The following is a 12,026-nucleotide window of genomic DNA, read 5'->3' on the forward strand; positions in this document are numbered from 1 at the left end:
TCGCTCTGATTGGTCGGGCGGTTCGGAAGCCCGCGTGACGCCTTCAGAGAGAGAGAGAGAGAGAGAGGCGCGTGCTCGTTGGGGGGCGGGGACGCGCGGGTTTTTGGGCGCGAAGCAAAGCGCGGGAGAAAAGGCGCGAAAGCTTATTTCGCTTTTATTCCCTGAGGAGGAGCTTTCGCTCATTCATCTAACCTGAAGGAGAGATGTCTGGGCTCAAAGCCCTTCGCAGCTCTTCTCTCGCATGTGGGTTGAAACAGTGAAATAATAATAATAATAATAATAATAATAATAATAATAATGTGTGGTGGGCAGTGTCGTGTAGTGGCTACAGTCACTTACGGACTCATTGTTAAAATCGTGTTTATGGAAGACAATCTTACTCGGCTACGAGTGATCGCCAAAAAAAAAAAAGTGCTAGACTAGGACCTCGGAGACCAGGGTTCAAATCCCCTCACTTATCCATGGAGCTCACCAGCCTCTCCTCTTAGCCTACCTCACCAGGTTGTTGTGAGGATGAAATGGGGAGGAGGAGAGCCATGTGTGCCACCTCGAGCTCTTTGGAGGAAAGGTGGAATAGCAATGTAATAAATAAAACTGGGGAAACCTGGGCGCAAGTCACTCCTCGGCGCCACAGCACTTGTACATTATCTTCTGCTAGTCTAACTAATCTTCTTAACCTACTTCACAAGGCTGTTGTGAGAATAAAAGTGGGAGAATGTGTGCTTTTTAATAATAAAAAAGGAAGGGTAGGATTGAAATGAAATGTAATAACAAGCACTCTGCACATTACTCAGAGGCACTTTCTTTGTTATAATGCAATACTATTTGAGAATGAGCTGTGGTAAGTCTGGGCACATGTAAACCACCCTTCAGGGACAATGACCCAAGAGATGTGCTGTGCAGTGATGTGTGAGAAGAAACTACTCCTTTTGTATTTCATATTTATTACTTTATACAACATGCCTTTCTTCTGTGGTGCTCAGGATAGCATAAATAGATTCCCCACCAATACTTCACCCCAACGCTGTAAAGAAGACTGGGCTGAAAAGTAGTGACTCGCCATGGTCCTGCAGTTTTTGCAAGTGATTGTTATTCATTTGATTTATTTATTTAAAACCTTCATGTATCTCTGAACTGCAGTCATCTTGAAATAGTTTACAAAGATACAATGCCCCGAAAGTAAATGTCAGTTATAATGAGAAATCCAAACATAAAATGCCCGCTGGCAAGTGTGTCAGCTTGGCCCTGCGATCGTGGGTGCCTGGGGCCATGCATGCCATGCAGCGTGCATGGCCCTGGCACCGAAATTTGTGGGTGCCCTGCCCCTTCATGGGGAATTTTGTGGGTGCTTGGGCACCCAGGGCCCCAGGAAGTTGGCAGCTATGCCCATTTGAATAAAAAGGTCTTCAACAGGTGCCATAAGGGAGGAAGGCCTGTCAGACATCAACTGGAAAGGAGTTCCATAAAATTGGGTGGACAATGTAGCTGGAGCCTCCAGACCAGGCTCAAGGGTAGCCATGCATACAGCACATTGCAATAATCAAGTTGTGTTGCCATGTTGCTCTGCACTGTGAGAGGAATGGCGATGTAGCAATTAAATAATAATAATTTTTCATTTGCATTTTTTTTAATTCCGCAAATGCTTTGTACAAACTTTTTCTATAGCTTCAAATGTAATGATGATAAGAAATTTCCACCCTCCTACTCCCAAATTAATGCCCTGCCTTTGTTTTTGTTTTGTTTTTCAAATTCGAAGCCATTATATTGCTAACCAGATACATTATTAACCACCCAGTGCCAAAGTCTTATTCGTATCAACACCTCCTTTATAACATTCCCAATATTCTTCAAGGCTGAATCCTTATTATTCCAATATGTTATAAAAATTGACCGTTTTTTCTCTCTGCCTTCCTTATTGAAACATAATAATGCTTGTTAATCATTTTTTAATATTGCCTTTTAAAAATGTATTTAATCAAAACCATACAATTCAAAACTATGTAAGAAATGAGGCAGGGGTTCCCACACTCCCATTTCCATCCCCACAGATCACTTTACAATTGCTCTCGGTGGACCACTTAATGATTTTTCTGCTTGTTGTATCAATGGTAAAGCACTTCAGTAGATGCTGCATGATTTTTAATGGTATTTTCACCAACACTCCATGAACCACCTGAATGAAGCTCATGGACCAACTGGTGGTCTATGAGTCACACAGTATGGGAATCCCTGAAACAAGGAAATAGAGAAAGAAGGAAGGAAATACAGAGAAGAAAAACGAAAATTAAACTTCTCCCACAACAAAAAAAGAGAGGTACAGATTTGGGTCATAATTCCTGGGAAGAATAATAGCATGTTGGTTAATTGTTCCCTCTTTTTCCAATGTCCAGGCTGTGAGTGTCATTACTTACACAGCCAGATTGGCAACATCTGTCCATTAGAGGGAGGCAGCAGTAGAAGTACTAGAAGTTTGCAGAAGTATAAAAAAAAAAGTTTTGTCCTATAGAACGAACCCTCAAAATAGCCCAGTGTAAATTCTGACTGGCTGTTCTGTGCGGGGCAGAAAATCAGGGGCGGGGCCATCCTGCCTAGCCCTGAGCTGAGCCCTGAGTCCTTGGTGGACAAACCAGACGCTTCACAGGTCAAGAACCTTGCGCAACAGGCAGGGCCTCCTTGCACCAGTGCTGAGAATCTTCCTGTGGAGCTGTCTAGGTTGAGACCTGCTGAAGATCTTTGTCAGAGGAGGAGGAGGAAGAGCCACCCCTCAGTCTCTGAGAAGATTGGTGCCAAAAGGCCCAGAGTCCAATCCAAAGAGCCATGACAAAACATATGTCTACAGACTTTGAGTCATCATGTGGCTCATGAGTAAGGGGTCTACTTGTGAATGAGCAGTCCCTAGAACTTATTTACTACCAAGCAGCTGCAGCTAGAACAGGCACCCCCAAACTCGGCCCTCCAGATGTTTTGGGACTACAGTGGTACCTCGGGTTAAGTACTTAATTCATTCTGGAGGTCCACTTTAGCTAATGGGGCCTCCTGCTGCCGCCACACTGCCAGAGCACAATTTCTGTTCTCATCCTGAAGCAAAGTTCTTAACCCAAGGTACTATTTCTGGGTTAGTGGAGTCTGTAACCTGAAGCATATGTAACCTGAAGCATATGTAACCTGAGGTACCACTGTACAACTCCATCCCTAGCCAACAGGACCAGTGGTCAGGGATGATGGGAGCTGTAGTCCCAAAACATCTGGAGGGCTGAGTTTGGTGATGCCTGAGCTAGAATGTGGTTTAGGAGGCCACAGAATATAAGGTGATTGGGCTTGGCTTAACTGAGACTATGCTGTACCTTGGACTGTACTTTCTTGGGCAAGTGTTTTGGTAAAAGGCTTTTACCTCATTGGACTGAGACCCCAGGCTTTGAGAGAATCTTCTGGAGCACAACAGGGAAGGGAACAGCTGGAATTTTGGGCAGCAGTGCTCCACAATGCAACATTTTGTTGCAGGCCCCACTTGTATACTCAGTTCAAGGCAGGGGTGAGATCTGAATGAGGGACTACCTGATTAATTGCTCATTTTCATTTTTTTAAATCCATATCCTACTTCTCCCTCCGCAAAGAAACTCCTTGCAGCAGCCAACAATTATATATGCGAAAATGATCCAACCATTAAAACCCAAATTACCAAACTAGAAACAGCAGCACATAAAGAGCAGAACTAACAATATATACATTAAGCTGCAACAGAATTAAAAAGCTTGTTTAAAAATGAGTGTCTTCAGTTGCTGGTGGAACACGAATGAAGAGAAAGGTTGTTTTTATTCTTTTGTTATAATTTCTTAACAGGATTTATATGCAGCTTAATCATCAAATCCAAACAGCTTACATAAAATATAAAATATACAATAAAATTACCAATAAAGTCAGCAGTTTAAAAAATATGCGTTGTAAAATAATATGTACATATTAAAATACAAGTCAAATGTAGGTGTCTGGGTAGGCTCACTTAAACAAAAGAAATCTTTAGCAGCTCCCCCCAAAAAGTACAGCACTTGCCTGATATCAAAGGGCAGAAGTTCCAAAGTTTAAGTGCTGATCTTTGGTATTGATCCTGGGGCTGAGACTCATCTAAGGTTAACTCTGCCTGCCCTCTAGTGGCTAACGGTAACAAGCCCACACCCATTCATAGTCAAGTCTTTTTGTTTCCAGTTCCATCTGCACCATACATTTAAAGCACTCCTATGTCACTTTAGCAGTCATGGAGAATTCTGGGAACTGCAGTTTGCCCAAGGTGCTGAACTTGCAAAGCTACAATTCTCAGCACCCTTAAGAAGCTGCAGTTCTCAGGAATCTCCACGACTACTAAAGTGGTATAATACTACTTTAAATGTAAGGTATGAATGTTTCCTTTGTTAGGAGAGCTTCACACAGCTCTTCCTATAAGGATTTTTTTTTAAAGCAAATCTATGTTGGCAAGATCCAAACATGAGTTGAACCACATTTTGTTAGGGCAGAACCTGATTCTGACACTCGCCAAAAACATTGTGGACTATTTGCAAGCCTCAAAGTGAATTCCTCCCTTTGATGTGACTTTTTGCAGGCCTCGTGTACTAAGGCTGAAATAATGGCACCATTGGCGCAGACTACACTGATCCGAAGCCAATCTCTGTCGGTGGCTGAAGCACCCTGCAAGGACTGGATGATAAGGTTAGCTTGCGCAGAAACATTGCTTGCAACCCCTGGACTTTCACATTTACAGCCAACGGGGATTTTGCTGCTGATTACACCAAGATTGTGGCTTATAGTTTATGACCGAGCTTTGAAGTTCTGACATGTGTCAGCCAGCCAGTGAGGAGAGCTAAGTGCTAAACAGCAGGATCGAGTTCAACTTTCCTGGCTATTGAGCACTAGTGTGCAGTACGTGCAACAGAGCTTTGTTATGAGAACGAAGTGTTGTTCAGTATTAAAGCCATATGTCTTTTGCTTCGACAGGCAAGGTCAATACAATTGCGGAGAAGTCTAACATGGGCAATATGAGATATGGCACATTCTTTTTGCTTGGTGAGGCCAAGAGCATGGTGGAGATGAACGGATTGTCTAATATTAGCACCATCAGACTTCGCTGTTGCCCACATTTTGCTTTGTCATCTTAGTGCTAAGCAAAGATAAAACTTCAATTTAATACGTATTAAACACACTGCTTGAAAAATACAGCTGATGTTTATATGTTTATGAGCATATAACTCTTAATTTTGTGCAAACAGCATGCATCAGTTGTTTATTGGATTCAGGGAGGAAAAATCCTTTAAAAAAACACCGCACACACCAGCCTGCTGCTTTTGATGCCCATCAATAATTAGGCAGTAAAGGAACCAGATTTTTTTCCACAGGTTTCATCATTACTCATCCAAGCTGTTTTCACATAGATGCTGCCAAAGAAAACGATACCCATGCAACATATTCATGCAAGTCAGCTATATATTTCGTGACGCGGTAAATATATTACAAAAGAGAGCTTTATAGCTGTAGTGGAAAGATTTTTTTTTTTAACGTCATCACCCTAAGGGCTGTCTGGCAGACTCACCATCTCTCTTCAGCCCATGGATTGGATTTTTAATTTTTAATTTAGCATCGACAATTTCAGCTGCCTTCAAAAGAGCTTTGTTCTTTTTGGAAAAGGCCTTTGTGTTCTAGTTTGTGTCATTTGCCGCGTTTGAGGCACTGTTTTGAAATGTCTAACCCTGAAATTTAGGAAGAAAGATTTAGGGCACAGGTGGGCTAATAAAGCTGGATTTTTGCTCAGATGCCTGCTGAAGGCTTCAGCCTGCTACTAGCAAATACTAGGGAACCCCAAGCAAAATTTGTATTTACCTCCTAGTATAGGGCCAAAAGAGGGACGCAGGTGGCGCTGTGGGTAAAACCTCAGTGCCTAGGACTTGCCGATCGTATGGTTGGCGGTTTGAATCCCCGCGGTGGGGTGAGCTCCCGTCGTTCGGTCCCAGCTCCTGCCCACCTAGCAGTTCGAAAGCACTCTTAAGTGCAAGTAGATAAATAGGGACCGCTTTATAGTGGGAAGGTAAACGGTGTTTCTGTGTGCTGCGCTGGTGCTGGCTCGCCAGCTGCAGCTTCATCACGCTGGCCACGTGACCCGGAAGTGTCTTCGGATGGCACCGGCTCACGGCCTCTAGAGCGATATGAGCACGCAACTCTAGAGTCGGATACGACTGGCCCATACAGGCAGGGGTACCATAGGGCCAAAAAAGCTCCAATATGTGGAGACCAATCATGGCCTGCTAGGTAAAGGTAAAGGTAAAGGTACCCCTGCCCGTAGGGGCCAGTCTTGACAGACTCTGGGGTTGTGCGGCCATCTCACTTAAGAGGCCAGGGGCCAGCGCTGTCCGGAGACACTTCGGGTCACGTGGCCAGCGTGACATCGCTGCTCTGGCCAGAGCCAGAGCCGCACACGGAAATGCCGTTTACCTTCCCGCTGGTAAGCGGTCCCTATTTATCTACTTGCACCCGGAGGTGCTTTCGAACTGCTAGGTTGGCAGGCGCTGGGACCGAGCAGCGGGAGCGCACCCCGCCGCAGGGATTCGAACCGCCGACCTTTCGATCGGCAAGCCCTAGGCGCTGAGGCTTTAACCCACAGCGCCACCTGCGTCCCATCATGGCCTGCTAGGGAGTCCAATTTGGCTCTCCAAGCCACTTCCCCCCTAAAACCACACCCACCTGACATCACTGATGACATTGACTGATAGGTAGGGCAGGGTGTAATCCTCCAATGGCTGTGCTGAAGGAACAGGACCACACAGCTTAGGCAGCAAGGTTTAATCTTCATTCATCAGCTGATGAGGACACTCAAATCTCCCCCTCTCCTCCTCACACTCCCAGTTTTCCTTTTTCCTTTTCCTATTAACCCTTAGGACACATCGGTACCATACATTTAATTCACACAGTTTCCCACACTGTTGCAATGTGTTAAGGGTGCTGGGAATTGCAGCTCTGCGATGGCAAGCTATACTTCTCAGGATTTTGGTGGGGAAACCATGTGCTTTAAATGTATGGTGTGGGTGTGACCCCTGTGTCCCATGGTTTCTGAACAAGAGCAATTCTCACTGGGCTGGTCTGGTGAAAGGGCTACCACCTGGGGAGTGGGGGTGATTTTTATTTTTATTTTTAAGCTGAGACCCTCTAGTTTTTCAAAAGAATTTGAAAGCCTTGCTATCACTTCATCATTGCTCCTGCTCTGAAAAAAGTCCTGGAACTACGCTCCCCTGCATTCCCTTAAAGGCAGACTCATCCATGAGGCCAAGGTGAGGTGGCCACCACAGGTGGCAGGATCCACAGGGACGGCAGTTGATCTTTCTTCCCCCACCTCCTTTGTTCCTGATGCAGATCTTCCCTCACCTCTTCTTCCCTGGTAGGGAACAAGCACCATTTTGGGGTCCACCTCAGGTGGCAAAATGTCTTGGTTTTCTCTTCACTATGATTCCTCTTCCCTGATTCCTCTTCACTATGCCAGGGATTTCATCATGAATTCATCGTGTCCATGCTATACTTTTCATATGCTATTCCCATTAATTCTTCTTCTATATATTTTGTTATCTTGGATTGAGTATGGATTTTTTTTTTCAAAATGAAAGCCTGTTTCCTTTTATTAGTAAACCTTTTAGAGGATACTTCATTTCTGTTTTTGCCAATAGCTGGTTTGAAGAATACTTATGAAGAACATGGGCATTAAGGCAGCTGATGGACTTATTCTGTAGGAGTGTTCGCTGGCGCTGTGTGTACCCTGAATTACAATGTGAGTTGGGCTGATTCACTGAAGGTTCTCCACCCCCTCCCCTCCCCAACGCTGTCAGCTTGGTCTCATTTGCCTGGAAAAACTTTCCCGAAGACTCTCTGCCTGGGAAAGAAAATCACATCCCCATGGCTCCATTTTAGAAAAATCTACAGCCCTACTTGGGAACCTCTGGCCCTCCAGATATTTTTGGAATCCCATCATCCCTGAGCTCTGACAACAGTGGCTGGGGTTGATGGTTGTTAGAGTTCAACAACTTAAATTTTAAAAATGCCCTAAATGTGCAATATATCCTTGAATTCTGCCTCCAGCCTTACATCCCACTTTCCTTCTATCTTTCTTCCTGTACTGCTTTTGTTAGTGACGGATGATGAGAGAATTATTTCTTCACCCCCGTTACATTCACAATGCCAGAACGTCAGGTGTTTGGCCATGATGTGTCGTCTGCTTCCTCTTGCATTCTAATGGGCATTACAAGGAAAATGAATGTTGGCAGCTCTTCAGGGATGCTTGATTAACTCAGAAAGCCATAGTTTCCACACAGTGCAATCTCTATAAAGAGAATTATCTGCGTTTCTTTCATTCATACTTTGGTCTCCTAATCAAACCATGCAAACTAAAGAAACAAAAGGAGATGTTGATCCATTAACAAAATGCCAGCACTGCAGTCATTGCCATAATCTGATTCCAAACAGTCACATTTTCCAAGGGCGCAAACACACATTTCTAATTACTACTAGGTGACTCTTTCCTGCATGAGGATTATCTCGAGGTAAGAAAACTTGTGCCCAGCTTCACATACAATCAAGCTGGCACCCAGGAATTTTGGACAGAGAGGGCTTATGTGAAGGACATGCAATATACAAATGTGACACTAGATGGCGACAGTGAGCTATGACAAATTCGATGCATTTTTCAAAACTTTTTTTTTTTAAGCATTTTCACAGCATTTTTTTATATGTGTGTAGATTCCACCCCTGTCAAGGGCTGTATTTTCCCTTGGGGATAACCCATCAGGGACTGCAGGCCAACTGTAAAGGTAAAGGTAAAGGTACCCCTGCCCGTACGGGCCAGTCTTGACAGACTCTGGGGTTGTGCGCCCATCTCACTCAAGAGGCCGGGGGCCAGCGCTGTCCGCAGACACTTCCGGGTCACGTGGCCAGCGTGACATCGCTGCTCTGGCCAGAGCCAGAGCCGCACACGGAAACGCCGTTTACCTTCCCGCTGGTAAGCGGTCCCTATTTATCTACTTGCACCCGGAGGTGCTTTCGAACTGCTAGGTTGGCAGGCGCTGGGACCGAGCAGCGGGAGCGCACCCCGCCGCAGGGATTCGAACCGCCGACCTTTCGATCGGCAAGCCCTAGGCGCTGAGGCTTTAATCCACAGCGCCACCTGCGTCCCGCAGGCCAACTGTGGACAGGGTTAAAGCCAACAGAGGGTGGAATTATTGGGGGGGGGAATGGGGCCACTTGTTTCTCTCTCTTTTTCTGCCACCTCTTTTTCTCTTGGTATTCCCCCACCCCAATAAAGCCTGAGGCCACAGCCTTGCTAAAGCTTATCTGGTCATTGCCTAGAAGAGTGACTGCCTAGGAACTACAGGTATGGTGCTTTGGGTTTCACAATGCAAGAAATGTGGGGTGTGAATGCCTAAGGGCTCCCCAGAATCTAGAGCTGGACCTGTAGTTTAGCCAATGGCTGTTGCAGAGAGGATTTTCTCAGTGGTTGTTCTCCAGTTGGCTGCCTAGTTCCCCTCCTCCACTGAATTGCTATCTTGTTAATTGCTTCATAGATTTAATCTGTTTAGTATCAAATGTAAGACACGCTTTGTGCCTTTTGCTGCTGCCAATTGTTCATTTAGGCTGTTTCCTTATCTTACAGGTGGCTTATTCTAGCAATTTTTTATATATTGATTTGTTTAAATTGTTCCACATTGATTGTAAGCTGCCTCAGGCACATTTTATGGAAAGGAAGAATATTAAAAAGAAAACCTTAAATAAATGAAATTATAGTTAATGGAAGGAATTTCACAAGCAGTCTCCTTATTTGTATTCCATGTGGTCACACATGCATTTGCAAATTGTTCATAATTTTATTTAGAAAGGGCATGGGTTTGCCAGAGCTTCTGTGAAAGCAGTTCTTAGTTAAATCTAGGGAAGTGTGAAAATCAGTCAGATCAGATGTACATGTCTACAGTCAATCTCTCACTTGCCTTTAAGTTCTTTTTTCCGGTTTGTGTGGGTGCTGGCAGCTAATGCAGGTTTCAATCAAACGTCAACAAGCAAAATTCCTCCTGCCCTACAGACAGCCACAAAAATGAATCAGCGATATATTCACACTACAAATTCATTTAGACCCCTGTCCAGACTCGATGAGGCACAGCAACTTGAGGGCATCACGTTTCATGTTCGTGAGATTCTTTTGTTTTTGCCAAAAGGTATCTTCGAATGTGAAACAGCATGCTCTTAAAATTGGAAAACAACATCTAAGGGGGGGGGATTCAATTTCTGCCCAAAGATGGAAAAAGTGTCTAATTTAGACATTACTTCCCAATTTGGTAATGAATTGCATCTAATTGCCTCTTAGGGAGAGAAAGACATTATGGCGGCAGACCTGAGCCATGTCTGCTCTAAGATTTGCTATATAGGGAGTGGTGTGATTTAGAGTACATCCAGTAGGAGGGGTGCATATCCTCCCCCTCCCCGGTTTTTCTCCCTGAATTGTTTAAGGTAGCTATGTCAGCCATTTTTGCAGCAGAAACAATGTTCTGGTGGTACCTTGTAGTCCAACCATGTTCTTGTTGCAGAATTTTGCTTTCATGGACTAGTGCTCTCTTTGTCAGATGTGTGAGAAGTGTTCTGCCCCCAGTCAGTAGAAAAATGGAGCATGGCCACAGATGGAAAAGGGTGGTACTTCATGGGTATGTTTAAGAAGCACAGAATAACAGTACCAATAGTAAGAAGGCATTGTTTTCCTTTCTGCTCTGTCTCCATCGTTTACAGCTCTGTTTTTGTTCCACGGCAGTTCACCTCCTGCCAAAAATTAATCTATTCATCCCACCGCATGCTATGGCAAAATTATTTCGCTTGCACAATTAATTATTTAATTATTTAATTAAATTACATTGCGTGCCACCGACCAACAATAACAGTCAAGACAGTGTATTGGGATCAAATAAGACCACAACTTTTTTCATTGACAGGTGTCAGAAGTTTGGCATAGGCATTGGGTAACACCATGAACTTCCAGGCCCACTGGCTGGAAGTAAAACCTAGGTCAACCCAACAGCTTGAGTGGGGGGGACCTATGACTTACATCAACTAGAAGCTCCCCCTGCGGGATCGCCATTCTGAGGTGTGCTGTGGCTCCAGCCACTGCCTGGGCACCTGGACAGAAGCAACTCCCAGATTCCTTTAACTGGATACCCATGATTTGGAGGGACAGGCAGAAGCTACAACCTCCCCTCCAACCAATACTAAGGCTTTCCCAATGCCAAAGTTGTGACGATTGCTATGAGGTAGGCGAACCCACAAGGCGTAAGCCAATTTGCTTGCCCCTGATTGGCTGAATTTGAGTAGGTCTGAATACAAGGCCTGACTGGCAAGACAAGACTAGGCTAGGCTGCCTTGCTGGCCAGGGAGCCACGCAACAAACAGGGCTTCATCTGGACTGCGATGCAGCGCACTGGGACCCAGCCACAATTTTGCTACACCAAAAGGTTTAGCGGACTTGTTGTTATGTTATTTCCTCTCAGTTCAATGGAAAGGAAATTCAATGTGAATGGGTGGGGGGAGGCATTATCAATTACATGTCATTGCAGACTGAAAGCAGTAACAACAACAAATACCAGTTTTATTCACAGGTATTTGATTGATTTCTGTTCTGGACATAGAATGAATGAGCAAACATCAGTAATTTCTACTTCCACTTGCATTTTTGTTGGGATTCTCTGACATCCCTCTACACCAGTACATACAACCTCCTTTTCCAGCTTAAGGAAACGGGCTAGTTTGCAGTTGGCAATTTTCATCTTTGTATGTCAAAAACAAAGACACTGCAGCAATGGTTGATGGCAGCATTGTTGTTTGCACTAGAAATGTATTGCTGGCGATGAATGCTTTAGTGAGGGCTTTCAGTACAAAAGAGGTGGAGGAGTAGCAAGGACAGCCCCAAATGCAGATTCAGCATGAGGCAGAAAACGCAGGGACCATATAGGCTTTCAAAAGCAATTAAT

The 12,026-nt window shown here is 44.6% G+C and overlaps 1 long non-coding RNA gene across 2 annotated transcripts; it reads left to right on the forward strand.

Moving 5' to 3' along the window:
- The first annotated feature begins 112 nt into the window (after positions 1-112).
- Positions 113-7,460, forward strand: LOC307203339. Of its 2 annotated transcripts, XR_013833160.1 has the most exons (4): positions 113-243; positions 4,595-4,701; positions 4,987-6,291; positions 6,674-7,460. It is a non-coding gene; the product is annotated as an uncharacterized lncRNA (long non-coding RNA). The 2 variants fall into 2 exon arrangements; XR_013833159.1 differs by having other exon boundaries at positions 4,595-6,291.
- Positions 7,461-12,026: the final 4,566 nt, after the last annotated feature.

This window comes from Podarcis cretensis, assembly GCF_951804945.1.
Source record: "Podarcis cretensis genome assembly, chromosome: 14".
NCBI classification, from domain to species: domain Eukaryota; kingdom Metazoa; phylum Chordata; class Lepidosauria; order Squamata; family Lacertidae; genus Podarcis; species Podarcis cretensis.